At 38.5% G+C, this 20,943-nt stretch overlaps 1 pseudogene across 1 annotated transcript; it reads right to left on the bottom strand.

The window, feature by feature from the left end:
* LOC108634039 lies at nt 232–1,885 on the bottom strand (annotated as a pseudogene). The gene has a single exon (XR_001917345.1). The product of XR_001917345.1 is annotated as an annexin A7 pseudogene (transcript).

Below are 20,943 nucleotides of genomic sequence, written 5' to 3'. Positions count from 1 at the left end.
AGGCAGGAGAAGGGAATGACAGAGGTTGAGATGGTTGGATGGCATCACCAACTCGATGGCCTTGAGTCTGAGCAAGCACTGGGAACTGATGATGGACAGGGAAGCCTGGTGTGCTGCGGTCCACGGGATTGCAAAGAGTCAGATATGACTGAGCAACTGAACTGAACTGAGCTTATCTTTTGAGCAGTTTTTTGCAAAACATAGGGCGAGAAACTAGTTAGAACTGATTTTTTTTTTTCATTGTGATATGGCTTTACTTGATTGTACATAGAGAAAAAAATAACATTGGAATTAAGGCAATAACCACATGTGCAAACCAAGCACAATACCCTGACACAGTCCTTAGTAAAAGCTCTTTTGGTTAGGTGAGGGTTGATGTTGCTGCATGCAGGTCAGTCATTGCTTTGCAGGATAAGCTTTGAATAGCTTCATTCATTTATAAAAATCTCTCCTACTGGCCCACAATGGCCAGAAGAAGCTTTCGGTAATCTCCACTCGTGTCACTTGCAATCACTGTGCCCAGCGTCTTCTGATACATCTGACTGAACATCTGTTTTATCTGCACAAGATCGATCTCACTTCGAGTGACCACAATCCTGACCAGGGTGGAGTCATCTGTGCCGGCGCCTTTCATAGAATAGTAGAGCCGCTCAGCAAAGAAGGCAGGGCGGTTCAGGGCACACTGCAAGATGGTCTTCAAACCGCTTTCAACATTTCCGGAAAACTCACGGCTGACACTGCTTAACAAATCTCGATTAGCCATCCTGGAATAGGCCTCCATGGTAGCTTTTAGCTGAGGAAAGCTTCTTGTGGCAAGAATCATGTTAAAGCAAGATTCATCTGTCCCTAGTCTCCCCTCACCAGCCTGGTAGAGACGCTGAGCATCTTCCTGAGCCAGTTGGTGGTTAACATTCTGGTTCTCATCACGATTTCCCTGGCACATGGATACAAGTAAACGTTCAAAATGCCCAGATGTATCTGACCTAATGTCCTTTTCAAGGTCTCGCCCAAATTCTGATTGATAACATCTGACTATTTCTCGGATTTCCTGGTTTGTTCTTGTGCACAAAATTTCAATCAACACACGTTCCTGAGTTCCTGCTCCCTTCATTGCATCCCGTAAACTCCAGGCATCATAATATGTAGGTGGCATGAACAGGGCAAGGATCAGTTCTTCCATATTTCCACTTAACTCTGATTTAAGATCTTTGATTAAATCCTTGCATACATGGTCTTAAAAGCTGCTTTAATTTCTTGCCTTTGGTCATTGGAACGATTGGCCACAACATCTATAATTGCCTGCTCGTCTGTACCAAAACCCTTCATCGCTTTACGAAGAACTTCAGCATCTCTCATGGCATCGAAATTGGCAGCGGGTCGGATTGTTCCCTGAGTTCCCTGAGTCATCGCAGCAGGCTGACTAGGGTAAGGAGGTTGTCCTCCAGGATACTGAGAAGGCATTGCTCCCCCAGGAAAACCACCAGGTAGCGGGACCTGTGCTGGGCCACCCCCATAAGACTGTGTAGGTGGCTGTGGATAAGCAGAAAAGCCTGCTCCTCCTGGTGGGGCTCCAAACCCTTGGCCTCCAGGATAGGATGGAGCTCCGCCGGGCTGTGGGGCGCCGGGATAGCCTCCAGGGGCTGGATAACCACCAGGGGCAGGGTAGCCTCCAGCTCCTGGGTAGCCACTACTTGATGCTGGTGGGTAGGCACCTCCTCCCATTGGAGGAAAACCACTAGGATAAGGATACTGACCAGGAGGAGGGAAAGAGGACTCCTGACCCATAGGGGGATATCCAGGGAAAGGTGGATAGCCTGTGGGCGGGTAGCCTGGGTATGACATTCTGACCCCGCGGAGCAGCGTTACGGCCCAACCTGGTCCGGAGCAAGATCTAGAACTGATTTTAATGTTCATAATTTAGGGCTATTGGATGTATAGGGATGGGAATTGAAATAAAAATTCTAGGTCATGACCTGTGTGAAAGAAAGATAATGTCCTGAGTTTGGAGTATATTGAGTTTGAAATTCCTGTAGAACCTGCTGATAGATGGACATGCTCAGAAGTTTTAGTTAGGGCTGGAGAGTGTAGAGAGATGAACAAAATAAGGTAATTGCAGCCAAGGAAATGAAGACAATGTAATAGTTAGATTTCTACTTATCCTCCAAGGCCCACTCAAACCTAAATCTGAGCACAGTTTATGGAACCATATGGACATTCAATGAGAGCAGCTACTTGACTGATTGACTAAAAGAATTAATTTCTGCAAGAAACTTTTCCAACAGTTTCATCCCACAGTGAGTGACCTTTCCCACATCTCAGTTCCTGTAGCACTCGCCACCTGGGCCACTCATTAGGCACCCATATGTACCTCCTTCTGTTGGATCTCACTCTCTGCTTACGCTCTGTCTTACCAGCTGGCTAGGCAGCTACTTAAAGACAGAGCCACCATGTAAGCATCTTTGTATTCCCCACAGCTTCTAGCTAATCCTCTTGCCTGACATCAGTGCTAAAGAAAACTCTTCAGAACAACAGAGCAGCCAGAAGCTTGCTGTAAAGTCCCCACATACATTTATGATCTGCCAAAGGGAAGAAACAGTAGTAAAAGCAATTGTAGTTGAACACGCAAAATGAGTTAATTACTAGTCTAATTTCTTTATCCATTAACTCAGGCAATTCCTGAGGGGACAACCAAGACAGGTTGCTATTATATTTCCGCTTTGAACAGATGAGGAAACTAAAACCCAGCGACTTTAAAAATGGCCCTAAAGATACAAATCTAGACAGTGATGGATCTGACCTCCAAATCCATTTAAGACTCATAAACCTATGCTTTCTTAAGTGGGACCACCTGTTTCTCTTTTGCTACTTCATCCCTTTCAGAACACCTAACATTCCTCATCATTTTTCTGATAAGGAATCTGGAAGTAGAGGGGACCACAGGCATGTGAAGGGCCATCTTCACTCCATTCCATGCAGGGTAGGGGCCTTCAGGTCACAGCAAGCCTCAGGCCCAGGTATATATCAAAGGAGAGGGCAACACAGATCATGAGACAGTCTTGATCTTGCTCCAAAACATGGTTACCAGGGCCCCTCACAGCGAAAAGCTGCTGTTGCCGCTCTTCCAAGAGTGAAAAGGCCAGGCCTGATCAAAGCAGATCTACACTTCCTGCCAAGAGAAACAGCAGGAGCTGGCCTAACCCTTGCCCAGAGCAGACTGTGTCAGTAATAGTGGCCATACTTTAAATCTCCTTAACCCTTCCACCCCTGAAGGGAGGTTTTACATCTTAGGCTGCTATGTCTTTTCCAACCCTCCCCTCACTCTTCAAGACAGGTTGTATTTTAACAGCCTCCCAAAGAAATCTACACATCTTGAGTCTATTTTCTAAGTGATAATAAGCCCAAATACTCTTTGTGTTTTTTAATAATTAGAGAAAATTAATATGGATAACTGCTAACAATAATTATAGTATTTATTAGAATAATGTGTTGAGCTCAGCTTTAAGCAATTTTTATATTTTTAACTTTATAGCCCCACTATAAAAAGTAGGTTTTATATCTCCTATCACCTGATTACAAAAATGATGTTCATAGAACAGAATCCTGGGTAATATCATAGAGTATTTAATGTCATGTCTGGACTTGAATTCAAGTTCAGTTTATCCGTATTATTCCATTATACCACAGATGCTGTTAAAGAGCAATGGTTAGTATGGTGGAACTTTAAAGCTTATAAACCTATTCCCTATGCATTATCTAATTTTATCCCTATAGGAATTCAAGAAAGTAGGAATGGCAGGCAGTGTTCTCTTTTACAGATGAAGAAACTGAGGCTCAAAACAGGTAAACTATTTGTCTGAGGGAACGTGGAAAGTTAGTGGCTGAGTCGTCAGGAGTTTCCTGTGGAATGTTCCGGGATGCCTCCTTTCACTTCATCAAGACAGGCCATCAATAACCAAAGGCCCATTTAATAAGTGCTTCTGTTCTCTCAATGACAGGGAGATGCTTTAATCTAGTTTTATCATATGAACATATTGACAATCAAAAAGGAAAATTGGAGGCATTTAGAAGCCATCAAGTTAATACAGGAGAAAAGGGCTGCATTGGGCAGCCCCGGGTGCCCTGAAGTTCAGGTCCTAAGGGCCAGCATGTAGGTAGCTGGCCCCTGGCTTCAGGGCCCCTGAGGTGTAAACTTGGAAATTCAATGTGAAAGTGGTTTATGACACAGGTTTCACCATCAGAGAAACCTAGGCTGGGTTCTAGGTCTGGTTCGGTCCACTGTGGACCTGATGGCCCTTGGCATCAGATTTCTGGTCTGTAAAGAGGAATACCGATAGTGCCCAGTTCATGGGGGAGCTGTGTTGGCTAATGGAAATAATACTTATAAGGCATTTAGCTTAGTGCCCAGCATAAATAAAAGAGGAGATTAGAGGTATTGACAGACTTGGGGCTAGAAGGGAAAGCTTGGGGCTAGACAGGGGGTGCTGAATGTTTGCTTTTTGTTCTGCTTTTTGCTCCAAATTGATTCTCAGTGGATATCATCAAATTTATCTTATTTTCCTTACCCTTTCATTGACACAGGCTCTGAAAACCCACAAGGTACTTGTCACAGGAATTAGCTCATTGAATTGTCATGGCCAGTCTTGGAGAGATGCTGTGAAGGAAGTAGAGATCTGAGAGAGGGAGAGGGGCTGGCCCATGGTTACACTTTGAATATCTGGCAGGGCAGAGGCCAGAAACCACTTTCATCTTATTAGCCCATTCTGGTAGTTTGTCCTTGGCTCCTATGGCAAGCAAAGATAAGCCGCAAATATGTCTGAAAGACATCAAAGGATACCCACCCATCTCCCAGTCATGATTAAGACTTTCCTATGAAAATTTTGGCACTGAGGAGCTCCCTGATATGTGGATCTTACCTTTATCAGTTTCTCTCTGAGGCAAGAAGGTGTCATCTTCCTGTCTATAACATCTTTATCTTATAGCCCAATGCCTGGCACATAGCAAAATCATCCATAAATATTTGTTAAGTGATTTGGTTAAATTAGAATATTATTATATTCATTGGAGTTACTTTTAATTTACTCCAGAGTTTATGTTTCTATATTCTTCATTATGAAGTTTCCATTTATTGGTTACCCATTACTCACACTTATAGTTTGCTGAGTATTCCTCATGCAGTATGTGATCAAAAACTTGAAAAAAATTCAATGTTGGAGATATCACATCTGTCATTTTTCAAATGACTAAACTGAGGCATAGAGAAGTTAAGTAACTTGCCCAGATGTTTATACTTGGTAAAATGATTCAGTCAGGCTTTGGTTCCAGAAAGTCTCATGTGGGAACTCATATTCTTACCACCACTTTATACTATTTCTCAGTATTTGGTTGATTCTGTCATCTAATCACACAGAATGGGTTCACAATAAGGAAGTTTTGTTCTTGATAATAATGATGGCTACTAACAATGTTGACATGTGAGATGATCAGAAGGAAAGCTGTTCTCCCAAGTTCCAGGAAAGTGAATTGTTTCTAAATACATAATTCCTAACAGAGTATAGATTCTACAAACTTTCAATGAAAGAGAAGAAAAATTACAGACTTATGATAGAAGTCAGATTTCTGCTACTGGTTTGTTCTGTTTAAATTGCATCTTTTGGTCTGTGAGATCTGAAAACCCTTTTCTGTCAGTATAAGCATGTGCACCTTTCAAGCATGCAAATACTTAAGGGATCTCATTAGAATTTTATTATTTTTATTTTCCATAGTAATTCACCTCTAATCATAATTGGCCAGTTGGTAAATTTCCCCAAAATTTGTCTTATATCTATATTTCTTATCTGTACTAGAAATATCATTTGTCTTTTATTCTCATAAAAACAGGTCATATGGCCCAACAGAGAAAGAGAAAGAAATAGGAGAAGCTATTCTACACAGGGTGAAATAGATTTTAGAATGCACAGCATCCGTTTCTTCTCTAAATGTTTCAAATACTGCTTCCAGTTATTTTGGGGGTCCATGCGTAGATCAGACTTTTAGTTTTGTTTTATTTATGCTTTATTTGCTTGTTTTTAATTACATAGAAGTTTCTCTTTCACCTTGCATACTTGAAATTTAAAATGCTGGGGCTGGTGCATGGGGATGACCCAGAGAGATGTTATGGGGAGGGAGGTGGGAGGGGGGTTCATGTTTGGGAACGCATGTACACCCATGGTGGATTCATGTCAATGTATGGCAAAACCAATACAGTATTGTAAAGTAAAATAAAGTAAAAATAAAAATTAAAAAAAAGAAGTATTGAATTTTCAATAATTTTTATTGAAAGGTTAAAGATCTTTTCTCCTAATAATTAATTGGGCTTTGATAGGAACCTAGAGACAGGTCATTGTAAATCAGCTTTCATAACAGATATGACTTGAAAACAATTAAGCAACTTCTCATAGGTCACCTAGCAAAATCTAGCTAGGTGTAAAGTAGTAACCATACCCTTGACTCCACCAAGGAAAGTCCATCTCTTACACTAACTTACAGAATAAAAGCAAGTCTGGGACAATGAAGTTATATCTTATAATTCTCAAACTCCATGGTCTTTTCCAGAGTTATCCAACATTTATGATTTCAGACTCACTGGGACAGACTTTAGATTATTTAAGAACAGACTCCATGAATTAGCTATCACAAAGTTTGGAGTGGAACCTGAAAGGCTATAGGTGCAAGAGAAAACTAGGTGAATCTGATGATTAGGCTTGGGCATCATTGATTATAGCTACGTGCAAATCATTCCAGCCTAACCCAGCTCATAACTGACTAAACAGCATGGGCCAGGGGAGAGGGTATTGGAGAGCTCAGTTTTACTTTTGCTTTAGATGCTACCTGGTGAGCTTTGGACAATTCACCCCCTCCCCACACACACCCTTTTCCTTCACTGTATCAAGGTAAGAGTTGGATGACCTTTCTAGCTGTAATATCCTGTGATAGGATAAGGCAGTTTAGAATGAAAATATGTAATTATCTTGGCCAATTCTGTGCTCCCTTTTCTGTTTTCATTTTCTTTACTATCCAGAAAGCAAAGTTCATAGTCACCCTCAAATACCTTCTGCCATTGAGGTAGGCCTGTGCCAAGGAAGCCTGCAAATAAAGAGATGCAAATGCCAGTCCTTATAGACTGCTCTCTACATTCATGTCACAGACAACAAGCATGTTTTTAGAGAGTGGGAGAAATATCCTGGCTTTATAGGAAGAAAAGAGAGAGATGAATATTTGAAGAGCTGAGAAGGTCTGTTATGGAATTTTGAGATTACCTTTACCTTTTGAAACAATTCTGCTGAAAAATATGAGATTTTGAGAAGTTATCTTTGGTGTATTTTTGGTCTGTAATTTTGTGTGGGTTTTTTGTTTGCTTGTTATTGTAAGAAAACTGAAGCTGTGTATTAAACAGCAGAAATAATCTAAGTGTGAGTGTGTGTGTGTGTGTGCGCTGGGAGTAAAACGGGAATTAAGCAAAAGAAGAAAGAAAACTTGAGAGTAAGTGGACTTTTTCTTTCTGAGCAGTTCTTCAATAAGAATTAGATAAGGGTGTTGGAGATAGGACCAAGGGATATTATTTCCTTAAATATGTTTTTCTCCAAATCTGTTTCATGGACTATTAGCATAAATGTCTGCAGACACTGTTAAAAACTCTTTATCTGTATTTTGGCACACAAATTTGGAGAATAAATAAAGGAAGCCCCATGGTTCACATTAAAATAGTAACAATACTGGTAAGTTCCACAGTTCCGGTAAATACTTGGTAAAATTAATTATCAAAATGCATCTTCTGCCCCACTCCCCCGTCAACAACAACAACAACAACAAAAAAAAACAGTTATTAAGGACCTAACTAACTAGTGTTCTGTAGAAACCAGGCTGCCAGTTAGAATTGGTTGAACAAATGAAAAATGTTCCTGGTTTCCACTAACCTAGTAGTCATTGGAAAAAAATGTATCTTCTAAGTCATGTTTGTTTTTGGCCAATAGCAAAGAGGGATGCTGTTAACTGAGGAAGAATTTTTTTTAACTGAAGTCACAGTAATTTATTCTATATAGTAGTTGCAGGGTGAGGGAAATACTTTAAACCAACTAAAATCTGTACCCTTAACTGGGAGCAGGGTGGGGGTAGAGTGATGGCTTGTCTAGAGATATTGAGGTGCTAAACTGAATTGTACTCTTCAGGTGTTTTAAAAGGCATATAATTGATCCAACCAGTCCGTCCTAAAGGAGATTAACCCTGAGTGTTCATTGGAAGGACTGATGTTGAAGTTGAAACTCCAATATTTTGGCCATCTGATGTGAAGAAATGACTCATCTGAAAAGGCCCTGATGCTGGAAAAGACTGAAGGCAGGAGGAGAAGGGGATGACAAAGGATGAGGTGGTTGGATGGCATCACTGACTCAATGGACATGGGTTTGGGTGGACTCCAGGAGTTAGTAATGGACAGGGAGGCCTCGAGTGCTGCAGTCCATGGGATCTCAAAGAGTTGAATACAACTGAGCGACTGAACTGAACTGATAATTGTTTCAGTAAATAGCATACAATTGCTCATTGATATCCCATATCTTCAGCTGAAATTTTTTTAATTTAGAAGGTCAGCAGGTGGTTACCATTTGTGATTTAGTGCCTTCCAAACATCCAGCATTCTGTTGTTGCAGGAGTGAGATTCACAGGATCAGTTAGCCTTAAGAATCCAACTGCCTGTTGGATTTGCATCTTTTGGTTACTCGAACAATGAAATGAGTTGCTAGGTTCTAATGCTCACTCTTCCACCCATATGATGTTGGATATGTAAACCAGTTCCTTCATGTGCATAATGGATGTTCTCACGTCTGCTCTGTGAAGATCAAAAATAGTAAATGACCTGCATACTTGAAAAAAAACTTTGTAGATCAAAACACTAGTGATTTGTGTTTTGGCACAAATCAGGCAACTGCTAGTTAGTAGAGTATCATCTCTGAGCTGGAGCTGGAACCCATACCATAGCTCTGGTTTGCCAGCTGATTCCTGTTAAATCTGGTAGGGAATAGTAATAAGGGACTGGAAAGCTGACGTAAAAAGAGTTTTCTCTGTTTTGCCTCTTATTATCCTTTTGCTTCTTGTCTTTTTCAACTTTCTATCCTATTAGCAACACCCCAGCAGTTTCTTTACTCTGGTGGTGACAGGTTAAAGTGTCAGTAGTTGATCCCACAGAGCTCTCCGATGGGTTGCATAACTAGTTTCTTTAGATCCCTCAGACTTCAGCACCTTCCTGCTAATACCTCTTCAGAGTTCCAGATCCTGGCCAAGTGGGGGCACTTCAGCTTTGAGTAATCAACGCTTTTAAGGAGTAACGTCTTCTCACAGGTCTGAATTTCTTTTGGCAGGAATGGCAACCCACTCCAATGTTCTTGCCTGGAGAATCCCAGGGACAGTGGAGCCTGGTGGGCTGCCATCTATGGGGTCGCACAGAGTCAGACACGACTGAAGTGACTTAGCAGCAGCAGCAGCAGCATGAATTTCCAAATTTAAATAATTCCAATCTCTTCTCATTGTTCCTCAGCCTTTGGGTTGGTAGCTGGTTTTGGTAGCTGTTTTGTGTGTATGTATGTGTTTTAATTGAAGTTTAGTTGCTTTACAATGATATGTTAGTTTCTGCTGTACAGCAAAGTGAATCAGCTATGCATACACATATATCCCCTCTTTTTTGGATTTCCTTCTCATTTAGGTCACTAAAGAGCACTGGATAGAGTTTCCTGTTCTATAGAGTAAGTAAGTTCTCATTAGTTCTCTATTCTATACATAGTAGTGTGTATATATCAATCCAGCTCTCTCAATCCATCCCACCTCTTGGTATCCATACATTTGTCTTCTATGTCTCTATCTCTGTTTATTCTTTGAAAATGAGTTCATCTGTGTAATTTTTTTCTTCATTCCACTCATATGCATTAATTTGTAATATTTATCTTGCCATGTCCTGTCTTTTCAATTCATCAGTAACTAAATAGTAACACTCTGCCTTAAAGAGCATAAGTTTCTTTCTTCCACCCTTACTGATAAAGTAAATGTATAAACCAGGATTGTTTCCTTTCTCCTTACCTCCAACATACTCATGTTTGCTTTGTACATTTAAGCACATAGGCATAGTCTTACCTGCTACAGAAAAGTCTTGTCTCTTGGTTCATCATTATACAGATCTTCTTCATAAACATTTTATTCTCTTGGTCTATCTTAATGCTCACACTTTTGCTGGAGACATAAATCAAATATTTTACTTTGTTTTTAAAACTACAGGATATCTCATTTTATTGCACTGTGAAGATAGAGTGTAACTTACGAATTGAAGGTTTGTGGCATCCCTGTATCAAGCAATTTTATTGGTGTAATTTTTCCAACAGCATTTGCTTGCTTGGTGTCTGTGTCACATTTTTTTGAGAATTGTCAATTCTCACAGTATTTCAAAAATTATATTTGTTTGGTGATGTGATGTTTGTTAGTATTTAAGCATTTTTAAAACAATAAGGTGCTTTCTAAAATAAGATATGTGTATTATTTTAGGCATAATGCTACTGTAAACTTAAACTGCAGTATAATGTAAACTCTTAAGTACTGGGAAACCAAAAATTTATGTTACTCACTTTGTTGCAATATCTGATTTATTACAGTTGTCTGGAACCAAACGTTTGATATCTTCAGGGTATGCCTGTTCTTGAATTCAAGTGTAACAGCTATATAAGATGAAAATCGTATCTTGGCTTCAAAGTTGAGAAGTAATCAGAAGTAGTAGCAGTTATGAAAACTTGAAAGTGTAATCTAAAGGGTGTCAGATCCAGAAGTGGTAAAAATTAAAACCAGATTGGTAAAATAGCACTTGTTTTCTACTCATAGAACAGTTTGAACTGGATGTCTTCACATTCCAAACTGATATGAAGCTCAGAGTCATAATGTTACAGGATGGCTTATAAAGTGAAAATGAAAGATTCCTTTAACCTTTGCAATGACTGGAAATTGCAGTTGGGGTTTCTAGAATGCAGAGGAATGGTTAAAAATGATTTATCTTATACTATTTTAGAAAGATGAATTAAATTCATTTCTTGAATATCAGAGGCATTTGCAAGAAATAACCTAAGTTGTGCTTATGTTCATGAAAAAAGCTAAAACTAGATTTGCTTACATGGCTTAAATGGTTTCAGTGCTCAGAATTTGTTTAGTCTCAATTTTGTACTGTACTTTAACAGGGGTAGAGTTACCAACAGCAAGTTTCTGTGCCAAATGCATAGTATGGCCAAAAATGTGGAAACATTGGCTTTGGAGCTCTTTATGGTTACAGGCAATATTATTTTACAAAAGATGTAGAGCACAGGCAGTAAAGCACAAAAGTTAAAGTAAAAATGAACAGATCTAATAATGGAGTCAGATTTGTTCTTCCCTATACAATACTGATTCCCTGGTAGCTCAGCTGGTAAAGAATCCACCTGCAGTACAGGAGAGAGACCCAGGTTCAATTCCTGGGTTGGGAAGACCCACTGGAGAAGGGGTAGGCTACCCACCCCAGTATTCTTGGGATTCCCTAATGGCTCATCTGGTAAAGAATCTGCCTGATGTTTGGGAGACCTGGGTTTGATCCCTGGGTTGGGAGGCTCCCCTGGAGAAGCGATAGGCTAGCCAATCCAGTGTTCTTGCCTGGATAATTCCATGGACTCTATAGACCATGGGGTTGCAAAGAGTCGAACAAAACTGAGTGACTTTCACTTTTGGACAATAGCTGGCCTTTTATTATCTACAGCTGATTGCTAATATGGAAAAATGTAGGCTCAATATTTGTATTTTTAATAAACATCCAAATCTTTATTTGAATCTCCTAATCTTTAAATATTGGCTACTTTTAAAAAAATTAAATACTAAGAAGGCTAACTCTGTGAACTTGTAAAGCTCTCCTCAGAACCAAATTTGGTCCCCTGAGCATCAGTTGCCAACTTTTATTTTAGACAATCTCAAACCTTGACCATCAGCCTGGTTTGAATGCATACGATATGATATTCATATTAGTAGCAGAAGAGGAAGAAAAAGACCCTCTAATCAAGAGGAGAGACTCAGTTATGATTAGAAGCAATTGATCAGTAATCATGATTTCAAAATGTTCTGTGGCTGAGTAAGTGCTCTTTATTTCTGTAACAACTTGGGGAACTATAACATTGTAAGAGTCCCTGTTGAGAAATTTTAAGAATTTAGAATTAGAAGGATAGTCTTAATTATATTTAAGTAATTAAAATAGTTTTAACACTTCCCTATGAAGATAGACTTTGAAATACTAACATCTAGTTTTAGACAAGTATATGGTATAAAAAAATATTTGTAACAATTCACTGCTATTCTCTAGGGTATGCTGGATAAGGCTGGGATAAAGTTGATGGAAGGAAACTCAGAATGGCCTTTAGAGGAGCATGCCTTGAATTCTCTAGGTTGAATGAACTTGGTCAGAAAGCATTAAGAAATATTCTTGCATATGGTGGCAGATGGTGACTATAGTATTTATACTGAGGAGATTCCTATTTGACATGTAAAGAAACTTTTAATCATTACATCAAATTCCTATTGTTACCTGCTTGGGGGAACCACCAAACATATGCTATTCTTTTACTTTCTCTGCCTTTGCACAATTGCTTCCATATGTGGGCCTGGATGTCTTCCCCTCTGTCCATATTATCAGTTCCTGTTTTTAGAGGACAGCTTCTAACCTCTTAAGAGGCCTTTTCAAACTTTGTTAATAAAAATCCATTGTCTTTCTATCACAGCATTCTGTTTATATGGCTGAATTTCATGGCTCCATATTTGTTCTTAAAATATTTCAAGCAAGACTTTGCTGTTGTTTGTTTAGTAGCTAACTTGTGTCTGACTCTTTGCAACCCCATGGACTGTAGCCTGCCAGCCTTCTCTGTCCACGGGATTTTTCAGGCAAGAATGCTGGAGTGCATTGCCATTTCCTTCTCCAGGGGATCTTCTAGACCCAGGTCTCCTGCATTGCAGGCAGATTCTTCACTGACTGAGCTATGAGGGAAGCTCAATTCGTGACTCAAGATTACAAAACTAAAAACTGATATCTACCTCCTGAGCTACTCATTGGTAATGCTTACCCTACTATGGCACTTATTTGCCACACAGGCATGTTCAGAAAAGATCAACTGCAATTGTTTCCATTCTTACACAAGTTTCCACTTCTCCAGTGGTTTCTCTGTCAACAAATGGCATTATCATCTAACCTGATAAAATCCATGATTCCAGACATTCTTCTGATGGAAAAAATTTTCATGTATTGAGATATGGGGAATTCATTATGGTTTATGCTGGATTTGGCTTGAACTTTGTAAACTAAAATGTCATGTCTTATGGCCCATCAAACAGACATTGTACATCTGCTTTAACCACTAAAAGGATACACTTATGATTCAAAATGTAGTAACTGTGGTTTAGGCGTTGAGAATGGAGCTGGATACATTGTGAATGTGCTTTCAGGTCCATTGGTGCATTTTTAAGAATTTCAGTTTTCTGTACTCTCTCAAACTTGAGGACCTGACTAACAATTCCCAAAACAGTATCTTGCTAGCAGCTGCCTGGCATAACTTTATGGTCTCGTTAACTTTATGTAACAATTTCCAGCCCTTGCTTAACCAGCACCCTTAGTTCTTGCTAGCTCCAACTATAATTGTTAAATAACTCCTGTAACTAACTGTACCCTTGTGGTTTATAAACCTCTCTCTTTTCATAGTCCAGTAGAACACAATTCAAGTGCCTCTTGAATCTGTGTTTCCCAGGCTGTAGCCTCGTTTCTGTTCAAATAAAACTTTTATATTCTTATTGTCTATGGATTAATCTATGCTTCCTTCTCTTTATTATCCAAAGGTAATAAGTCACAACCTTGGGAGTTTCTCAGGTGAAATCTGAAAGACTGAACAAAGTGACAAGCCATGGCAGATAAGTAGATGGCAGGGTTCATCAAATGAATTTATTTGGCTTGCCCTGGGTGGCCACAAAATTAATGGATCATATCTTCAACAGCCCACCAGAATCTTAAAAGCTTATACAGAGTCCTTAACTTGGTTCAGACACATATTTAGTCTAGGTGATCTTGCCAATACCTTATTCTCTCATGGTTGTGTCCTTGAACTAGCTTTTAGTATGGGAGTGGTGTAGGCAGCATGCATATTGGAAGGACAAGGAGGTGGGGATAAGCCTGTAGTTGCCTGGGTCCAGTTTAGGTCAACTGGAGGGCACAATGTGTACATGACCTCCTCCCTTGGTCTCCTCCAATTCTGTCTCCTCTTAGTATCTTAAATGGAAGTGGTAAATTGTCAAGACTTAAAGATATGTTAACCACATGCAAAAAGGAGCCTTGTTTGGTTTCTGGTTTGAAGAAACAACTGTTTAAAAAAGACAATATTGGAAACTCTGAACAATGACGGGATGTTTACTGATACTAGGAAATTGTCAGTATTTTTCAGTTGCAATAATGGTTATGTTTGAAAACATTCTTTTAGGAAATACTTAAATATTTATACATGAAAAGATAAGTTTGGTTTGCTTTAAGAATCTCGTGGGATGAGAAGGAGCTGGGAATATAGAAATATTGAGAAACACTTCTTAGTATTTAGACATATGTCATTATTTCTAAACGTGACCTACTTGGCATTCCCAGTAGTAATCACCTTAGTTCTTCCCATTCCCACTGTGGAATATGCCAATTACCTCTTACATATGTTCCTATAATAGTTTTGAATTGGTCTTATCTTGTCAAATTTATCTTCTAAATAATTATAAATGTTTAATTCTAAACATTAAACTTTTTTTTTTTTTCTGAAAACATGTTTTATCCATTCCCCTTAAAATCCTCTGTGTCAAATAGTTTGAACTTCATGCCAGTTTTCAAAGATATTTATTATCTGGCTTCTCTGACTCTTTATCTCTTTACTACCCATGTACACTTCTTCTGTAAACAGAATTTTCATTTCATTGAACTTTGACATAATCATCTGTCTGCTGTTGTGTCAACTCAATTGGGAAGCCATTCCTGATCTCTAGCCATTTTCCAACATGTATTTAGTATTTTCATGCTTTTCAGCTATTTGCTTCATTGTTATTCCAGTTAGACTCAAGGATGTTGAGGAGGTTATAAGCCACTAGCCAGTTTCTATAAGTTGGCTGTATTTGCATGAATCTGTGAGAGGAATCTGAGCCTTTGCCTGGCTCAGTGGGGCAGGATTTAGGGAGAGGTGTGGGCATGAGAATGACTGAATGTCTACGAAGGAAAAGAGTGGAAGGGAGTGACTGAATGCTTGCTTTTGTGATCATTGATCTGTTTGAAAACAGTTGCTATGTTATACCCATGTGCTGTGTTAGACCCACGGTGTCTGATATAAACCTTAAAAGGTACATAAACAACAATGAAGTTACTCATTTAATCTTTATATAAAGACACAGAGTACATGGCAGTAACCACATAAACCTGTGTCTATTTAACTTTGGAATTCTTGCCTCTTTTAAGAGAATAAAACAAATATTCAATGGCCAGTGTTCTTGAAGATATTTCCCCAAAGTTTAGAGTATCTAGTCTGAAATTTATAAATGTAGGATGTAAAAAAAGACTGTTTTGCCTTCAAACTAGAAGCTATTTTGAAATGTGGCACAAAACATTAAATAACTGAAAAGAAATTAAATGCTGGACTATGGTGTATGTTCATAATTGTTTCAGGAAAGCCAATTAGAAACAGAGAAGAATTTGGAAATTGATGTTGATCTGAAACAGATTGCCAGATATTTCTCTAGTGAAGATGGGTTTATTTGAGATCAACAGAGAATTGTAAGCAGAGATTTGTAATTATGGCTAGTCAGTCAGGGCAAGGGAAGGAGAATCCATTTACAGAAAGGGAAAGAAAGTTGGGAGGGCTCCAGTAAACAGAGCCCGTGACTTTTCATTGTCTGAGTCCTTGCCAGGAAAGAAGAGTCCTTCTTCTGGTTGGGACTCTGCTACATTCACAAGGTATGTGTATTCTCCCTTCTGGCCTCTCGTTTCTATTGAGGCTTCTGTTTATTAATTTGTATGGCTCTTATTTTTACCCACTTAAATGTTGGCCATAATTTAGCCCTGCTCTGCTGCCAGAGGTGAAGTGATTTGCACCTTACATCTCTTTTTGGGGCTTATTGCTTTTTGTATATCGCTCTATCATGTTGCCTTGTGAATTCACTTCTCTTGTGCTCCCATATGTATGATTTTATTGCCTGTTGAGTTTGTTTTTGTTGTTAGACTGCATCATGGATTCAGTGGACATGAATTTGAGCAAACTCCAGGAGACAGTGGTGGATAAAGGAGCCTAGTGTGCTGTGGCACACGGGGTCACAGAGTTAGACACAGGTTAACTAACTGAACAATAACAACAAACATTTCTCTGGAGCATTCATTCTATAGCCTATGCAAAAGCAGAGCAGCTCTGGCTTCCTCATTTTGCTGCAGCTGTGACTAGCAGACCTGGGATCCTGGTGACACAGATGGAGAGACTGAGTATTTTCTCATTGGAGAGTTGAGTCCCTACAAAGGCTTTTTCTTAGATTCATGTATACTAATCTTGTCTATTTCTAGTAAAAGGTGCCTCTAAAGAAAAAAACAGAGATGATAGTTCCATCTTTACAGTTGCTTTAAAAGTCAGGTCATGTATAGGGGAAATCCGTGAAATCTTAAATCTGCCATTATGGACACAAATCCTGATTTTATTTTTCTACTTATTTTTGTGAATTTGGAAAAACTAATTATTTAATCTGAACATTATTTATGACATTCATATAGAGGGAAAGATAGTTCTAACCCACTTTGTGGTATGTATTAGATGTGTCCAGCACAAAACAGATACTCAGAAAATATTAATGGTAGTGGTGATGAGGATGGTGTCATGATGCCAGTGATGGTGGTGGTGATGTTGCTGACAAGTAACTGAAGAAGATAGCTCTAAGCTCTCCATTTGTCTATTCGTATTAAGCACAGAACTGTGGACCAACATCTGCATACCTCTTTAGTCTTCTTGTCTCTGAACCCCTCTTGAAAGTAATGCTGCACTTTTATAGTTATTGTTGTATACCCATGCTGAAGCTATGTCCTGTTCTAGCTTAAAAATATTTAATTACTTAAAATATAGAAATCATCTATTAGGAAGCCTGGCACATAGTAAATACTATTAATAGATATGTATTAGCAGCTGTTAATATTACTATTTAAATTGTATAATTAAGCATCTCTTTCATACAACTATTATACTTTAAATTTGGCCTCATTTGTTCCCTACAAATCATCTGCATAATATCTCTAGATTTCTCAATTGTTTTTTCTGTGGTCAGGTTTCTATAACTTTCACTAGTATTTTATATGTAAACTCTTAGAATGTTAGGCCTAGAATTGACCCTGTTGCTATTATTTGAAACAATACATATCATGTATCTTTTGCTTCCTTGAAACAAAATAATATCTTAAACTCATTTAATTTAGCATGACTCCATAACTGGAATGCTAACCCCTGTGTTATGCTGCCAATTCCATGTAAGCTTGTCTCTCAATATTCTAATATGGTTCACAGTCTTAGTGTAATTTATCAGAATAGGAAAGCAGAACTATCTCCAAGTTTTTCAAGGGTTTGTGAATTGTTAAATATTTTGTTCTTTTTTTCCCTTGTCCTGTGGAGGTCTCAACACACTTTGACCAGGATGACAACTTCCCCCCTTAACTACGGTTTGACTCTTCTCCCACCATCTGGCTTCTGCTTCTATAGGCCAACCTAATTTTATAAGAATGATGTCCTTTCCTGATAGGGTTGTCATTGAAATAGGAGGCTGGGTGTGGCGCTTATGGTTTTGAGTAAAACTTATATATTTGAATAGATTCTATACTGAGCACTTTACATAGAAAATTGCATTTAATCTTCACAAGCTTATGCCATGGATAGGAAAACCAGATTTGACTGAGAGGTAGTAGTCAAACTGCCCAAGGCCTTTAGTCAAGAAAGTCGGTGGTAAAGTGAGAATTCTGATGTAGGAAACCTGATTCTAAATACTGCCCTGTTCTAAAGGTTTTACTAAAGGATTCACTAACGCATGAAATTATATTCAAGTTAGCATATAATTATAGAGTTGTATCATTGTATCTTGTCCTCTATTGTGTGCTGAATCACTCAGTCATGTCTGACTCTTTGTGACCCCATGACTGTAGCCAGCCAGGCTCCTCTGTCTATGGGATTTTCAGGCAAGAATCCTGAAGTGGGTTGCCACTTCCTTCTCCAGGGGATTAAACATGCATCTCCTACACTGGTGGGCAGATTCTTTACCACTGAGCCACCTGGGACACAAGTTTACTTCTCTAGTGTTCATCTAAGCACTCTGAGACCTGGAATAGGTTATATGCTTTCTGTATATTTCCCCAGGATCTAGCATCAATTCGATGTGCTTCTGAATTCCATCAGATTGGCAATACTGGCCAGAAGTGAACACTTGAGGAACTAGATAGAATGTAAACTAACCACACCATCCTATAGAAACACAAATATTAGAACCAAGAAGAGAAGTCAGAAAGGATTTTAAACCCTGGTGCTAAGCACTAGATCACCATGTGTGTCTAATGATTTATGTGTGAAATGTCTGTAGTTGAAAGGAGGTCACTCAGACATTTAAAGAGCCATTAAGTTTGAATATGGCGTGCTCTATATTTAATTCATGAAAATGCAAACCCTAAAAATTGGTAAAAAAAAAAAAAAGGTCAAATTTCACATATTCAGAGTAGTTTTTCCTTTGAGCTCTAAATAAGGACAAAATTAATTTGGAAAGAACATACTTTAACTACTGGTGATTTTTTTTTTTTTCATTAAGGGTAAGGTATATATTCTAAAATAGCTGACCACACTCCAAAGTTCCAAAAAGTTACTCCTTTGTGGGTACCTCTCCACCCAGGCATCTAAACTATTCTAATGACTGTGCACCTAATTCACTAATAATCTTCTGACAAATGGTTTTCAGAACTTTGTCTTTTATAAAACTGGCTGCTGTAGTACAGTTAGAGGAGAGGTGGTGAATCTTACAGTTTGGATGACAGCCTGTGAAATCGAAATCAAGGGCTATAAAGGTCTCCAAAAAAAAAAGTTATGTATTCTTTGAAAGCATGATTACTATTCTTCTTACTATTACTTATTTTGGGAGGCTGTTTCAAAGAATCACTTAATATTTCATGCATATATCACTTTTACTACCAAACATCATTTGGTGATATTAGTTAATTAAAAACTGTTAGTTAATATGCCATTAAGTTTAATTCATGAGATACCATTAACTTGATAGCTTATCCATGTTGAAAACAAGTATAAATATTTCTGTTGGAAACTGAAGACTAACAAAATTAAAATGACTGTCTTTGACAGATTTTATTACTTGAACCCACAGATGAGATGAGTAATACAGAAAAGACTTTTCTATTCAGTGTTCCAAAGAGGAGGGAATATGCCATGACCTGGAGGTAAAGAAAGGGTGGTACCTGTGGACAAAAGCCTTCCTTGTATGTTCTTTGGGAAAGAATGATAAAACAGAATCAACCAACTTTAGAACTGAATATTCTGTATAATTTCAGAGTGCTCTGGGGCAGAGAAGCTGTCCCTAGTTGTCTGATAGCTGATCCTGGAATGAACTGGGCAGGTAGATAGTGGCTCAGCGAGAGAACACCATCAAGAAAGTGGCTATGGGTATAAGCCCTTGACTAGTTTGTTTGCATTTGAAAAGTACTGTCACTGGGCAGACTATTTACCATCTCTAGGAATTCTGCTAGCCCTTGGAGGAAGAGTTCTTCCTGAGTCAACAAAACTCTACATGTCCAAGCATTTGAATAGAGAAAACAGAAGGCATGGTTATTACAATGACACTTATCAAGACTTAAGAGCCAGAGCGCTAAAATCACATTGGAAATGTTCAGGAGAACAATGTGGTGTTTTTTGTTTTTTGTTTTTTTTTTTAAGAGGAAATTTCCCTTCTAGCAATACTCATCCTCACTTTATGACAAACTACTAACAACTTTGAGGTATGACACACATGGCACATATTTACATATGAAATTTGACATATATAGGCACATGGAACCATCACTGTTAACATAATGCACATATTTATAACTTTCAAAAGTTGATTTGTAACCACTTGTAGTTCGTCAGTCTTGACCCTCTCTTTGCACACTTTCTATCTCTCAATAACCAACTAATATGATTTTTGTCATAATGGAATAGAATACATTTTATAGAATTTTCCATACAATATGATTTTTTTTTGGTCATGCTTCAACTCAACATTATTATTTTTGAGATTTATATCTACTGTTCATTTTTTAAAAAATAGTATTTATTTTAATTGAAGGCTAATTACTTTACAATATTGTAGTGGTTTTTGCCATAGTTTGACATGAATCAGCCATGGGTGTACATGTGTCCCCCATCCTGATCCCCCTCCCACCTCCCTCCCCATCCTATCCCTCAGGGTTGTCCCAGTGCACTGGCTTTGAGTCCCCTGTTTTCATGCGTCTAACTTGGGCTGGTAATCTGTTTCACATATGGTAATATGGTGTTTCAGTGCTATTCTCTCAAATCATCCCACCCTCGCCTTCTTCAACAGGGTACAAAAATCTGTTCTTTATATCTGTGTCTCTTTTGCTGTCTTGCATATAGGGTCATGATTTCTATCTTGCTAAATTCCATATTTATGTGTTAATATACTGTATTGGTGTCTTTCTTTCTGACCTACTCACTGTGTGTAATAGGCTCCAGTTTAATCCACCTCATTAGAACTGATTCAAAGGCATTCTTTTTAATAGCTGAGTAATATTCCATTGTGTATATGTACCACAACTTTCTTATCCATTCATCTGCTGATGGACAT

Source organism: Capra hircus, chromosome 26 (assembly GCF_001704415.2).
Source record: "Capra hircus breed San Clemente chromosome 26, ASM170441v1, whole genome shotgun sequence".
NCBI classification, from domain to species: domain Eukaryota; kingdom Metazoa; phylum Chordata; class Mammalia; order Artiodactyla; family Bovidae; genus Capra; species Capra hircus.
The sequence above is the reverse complement of the archived record's forward strand: the minus strand, read 5'-3'. Positions and strand labels throughout refer to the sequence as shown.